Here is a 4,870-nt window from a genome sequence, read left to right on the forward strand (position 1 = left end):
CACCTGACCCTGTTAACAACTAACAACCTGACCCTGTTAACAACTAACCTGCTGACCCTGTTAACAACTAACCACCTGACCCTGTTAACAACTAACCACCTGACCCTGTTAACAACTAACCTGCTGACCCTGTTAACAACTAACAACCTGACCCTGTTAACAACTAACCTGCTGACCCTGTTAACAACTAACCACCTGACCCTGTTAACAACTAACCACCTGACCCTGTTAACAACTAACCTGCTGACCCTGATAACAACTAACCACCTGACCCTGTTAACAACTAACCTGCTGACCCTGATAACAACTAACCTGCTGACCCTGTTAACAACTAACCTGCTGACCCTGTTAACAACTAACCTGCTGACCCTGTTAACAACTAACCTGCTGACCCTGTTAACAACTAACCACCTGACCCTGTTAACAACTAACCACCTGACCCTGTTAACAACTAACCTGCTGACCCTGTTAACAACTAACCTCCTGACCCTGTTAACAACTAACAACCTGACCCTGTTAACAACTAACCTGCTGACCCTGTTAACAACTAACCACCTGACCCTGTTAACAACTAACCTGCTGACCCGGATAACAACTAACCTCCTGACCCTGTTAACAACTAACCTGCTGACCCTGTTAACAACTAACCTGCTGACCCTGTTAACAACTAACCTGCTGACCCTGTTAACAACTAACCTGCTGACCCTGTTAACAACTAACCTGCTGACCCTGTTAACAACTAACCACGTGACCCTGTTAACAACTAACCACCTGACCCTGTTAACAACTAACCACCTGACCCTGATAACAACTAACCACCTGACCCTGTTAACAACTAACCTCCTGACCCTGTTAACAACTAACCTGCTGACCCTGTTAACAACTAACCACCTGACCCTGTTAACAACTAACCTGCTGACCCGGTTAACAACTAACCACCTGACCCTGATAACAACTAACCACCTGACCCTGTTAACAACTAACCACCTGACCCTGTTAACAACTAACCACCTGACCCTGTTAACAACTAACAACCTGACCCTGTTAACAACTAACCACCTGACCCTGTTAACAACTAACAACCTGACCCTGTTAACAACTAACCACCTGACCCTGTTAACAACTAACCACCTGACCCTGTTAACAACTAACAACCTGACCCGGATAACAACAACCTGCTGACCATGTTAACAACTAACAACCTGACCCGGATAACAACTAACCTGCTGACCCTGTTAACAACTAACCTGCTGACCCTGTTAACAACTAACCTGCTGACCCTGTTAACAACTAACAACCTGACCCTGTTAACAACTAACCACCTGACCCTGTTAACAACTAACCACCTGACCCTGTTAACAACTAACCACCTGACCCTGTTAACAACTAACCACCTGACCCTGATAACAATTAACCACCTGACCCTGTTAACAACTAACCACCTGACCCTGTTAACAACTAACCTGCTGACCCTGTTAACAACTAACCACCTGACCCTGATAACAATTAACCACCTGACCCTGTTAACAACTAACCACCTGACCCTGTTAACAACTAACAACCTGACCCTGTTAACAACTAACCTGCTGACCCTGTTAACAACTAACCACCTGACCCTGTTAACAACTAACCACCTGACCCTGATAACAACTAACCTGCTGACCCGGATAACAACTAACCTGCTGACCCTGTTAACAACTAACCTGCTGACCCTGTTAACAACTAACCTGCTGACCCTGTTAACAACTAACCTGCTGACCCTGTTAACAACTAACCTGTTGACCCTGTTAACAACTAACCTGCTGACCCTGTTAACAACTAACCACCTGACCCTGATAACAACTAACCACCTGACCCTGTTAACAACTAACCTGCTGACCCTGTTAACAACTAACCACCTGACCCTGTTAACAACTAACCTGTTGACCCTGTTAACAACTAACCTGCTGACCCGGATAACAACTAACCTGCTGACCCTGTTAACAACTAACCTCCTGACCCTGTAAACAACTAACAACCTGACCCTGTTAACAACTAACCTGCTGACCCTGTTAACAGCTAACCACCTGACCCTGTTAACAACTAACCTGCTGACTCTGTTAACAACTAACCTGCTGACCCTGTTAACTAACCTGCTGACCCTGTTAACAACTAACAAGCTGACCCGGATAACAACTAACCTGCTGACTCTGTTAACAACTAACCTCCTGACCCTGTTAACAACTAACCTGCTGACCCTGTTAACAACTAACCTGCTGACCCTGTTAACAACTAACCTGCTGACCCGGATAACAACTAACCTGCTGACCCTGTTAACAACTAACCTCCTGACCCTGTTAACAACTAACAACCTGACCCTGTTAACAACTAACCTCCTGACCCTGTTAACAACTAACCACCTGACCCTGTTAACAACTAACCACCTGACCCTGATAACAGCTAACCACCTGACCCTGTTAACAACTAACCTGCTGACCCTGTTAACAACTAACCTGCTGACCCTGTTAACAACTAACCTGCTGACCCTGTTAACAACTAACCTGCTGACCCTGATAACAACTAACCTGCTGACCCTGTTAACAACTAACCTGCTGACCCTGTTAACAACTAACCTGCTGACCCTGTTAACAACTAACCTGCTGACTCTGTTAACAACTAACCTACTGACCCTGATTACAACTAACCACCTGACCCTGTTAACAACTAACCTCCTGACCCTGTTAACAACTAACCTGCTGACCCTGTTAACAACTAACCACCTGACCCTGTTAACAACTAACCTGCTGACCCTGTTAACAACTAACCACCTGACCCTGTTAACAACTAACCTGCTGACCCTGTTAACAACTAACCTGCTGACCCTGTTAACAACTAACCACCCGACCCTGTTAACAACTAACCTGCTGACCCTGTTAACAACTAACCACCTGACCCTGTTAACAACTAACCTGCTGACCCTGTTAACAACTAACCTGCTGACCCTGTTAACAACTAACCTGCTGACCCTGTTAACAACTAACCTGCTGACCCTGTTAACAACTAACTTGCTGACCCTGTTAACAACTAACCTCCTGACCCTGTTAACAACTAACAACCTGACCCTGTTAACAACTAACCTCCTGACCCTGTTAACAACTAACAACCTGACCCTGTTAACAACTAACCTCCTGACCCTGTTAACAACTAACAACCTGACCCTGTTAACAACTAACCTCCTGACCCTGTTAACAACTAACAACCTGACCCTGTTAACAACTAACCACCTGACCCTGATAACAGCTAACCACCTGACCCTGTTAACAACTAACCTGCTGACCCTGTTAACAACTAACCTGCTGACCCTGTTAACAACTAACCTGCTGACCCTGATAACAACTAACCTGCTGACCCTGTTAACAACTAACCTGCTGACCCTGTTAACAACTAACCTGCTGACCCTGTTAACAACTAACCTGCTGACTCTGTTAACAACTAACCTACTGACCCTGATAACAACTAACCACCTGACCCTGTTAACAACTAACCTCCTGACCCTGTTAACAACTAACCTGCTGACCCTGTTAACAACTAACCACCTGACCCTGTTAACAACTAACCTGCTGACCCTGTTAACAACTAACCTGCTGACCCTGTTAACAACTAACCACCCGACCCTGTTAACAACTAACCTGCTGACCCTGTTAACAACTAACCACCTGACCCTGTTAACAACTAACCTGCTGACCCTGTTAACAACTAACCTGCTGACCCTGTTAACAACTAACCTGCTGACCCTGTTAACAACGAACCTGCTGACCCTGTTAACAACTAACTTGCTGACCCTGTTAACAACTAACCTGCTGACCCTGTTAACAACTAACCTGCTGACCCTGTTAACAACTAACCTGCTGACCCTGTTAACAACTAACCTGCTGACCCTGTTAACAACTAACCTGCTGACCCTGTTAACAACTAACCTGCTGAACCTGTTAACAACTAACCTGCTGACCCTGTTAACAACTAACCACCTGACCCTGTTAACAACTAACAACTAACCACCTGACCCTGTTAACAACTAACCTGCTGACCCTGTTAACAACTAACCTGCTGACCCTGTTAACAACTAACCTGCTGACCCTGTTAACAACTAACCTGCTGACCCTGTTAACAACAAACCTGCTGACCCTGTTAACAACTAACCACCTGACCCTGTTAACAACTAACAACTAACCACCTGACCCTGTTAACAACTAACCTGCTGACCCTGTTAACAACTAACCTGCTGACCCTGTTAACAACTAACCACCTGACCCTGTTAACAACTAACCTGCTGACCCTGTTAACAACTAACCTGCTGACCCTGATAACAACTAACCACCTGACCCTGTTAACAACTAACCTGCTGACCCTGTTAACAACTAACCTGCTGACCCTGTTAACAACTAACCTGCTGACCCTGTTAACAACTAACCTGCTGACCCTGTTAACAACTAACCTGCTGACCCTGTTAACAACTAACAACTAACCACCTGACCCTGTTAACAACTAACCTGCTGACCCTGTTAACAACTAACCTGCTGACCCTGTTAACAACTAACCTGCTGACCCTGTTAACAACTAACCTTCTGACCCTGATAACTAACCAGCTGACCCTGATAACTAACCTGCTGACCCTAACACTGTTAATTAACAGGGTATTGGTGTATAAATGGAGGATAGGTAATGAATGCACCTTTAAATATCAAAATGATGTCCCTCCCCAAATGTGCGCAAATGTAATTAAAATAACCAGCAGCGGTTGCCTTCTTTGAAGAAGCTGAATCTTTATGCCTTTATTGCGACTTTGTTAACACTAAACTTAAATTGAGTGTCGTTGCATTGTTACAATGTT

Source organism: Oncorhynchus mykiss, chromosome 3 (assembly GCF_057628025.1).
Source record: "Oncorhynchus mykiss isolate SJ-2025 chromosome 3, ASM5762802v1, whole genome shotgun sequence".
Classification (NCBI taxonomy): domain Eukaryota; kingdom Metazoa; phylum Chordata; class Actinopteri; order Salmoniformes; family Salmonidae; genus Oncorhynchus; species Oncorhynchus mykiss.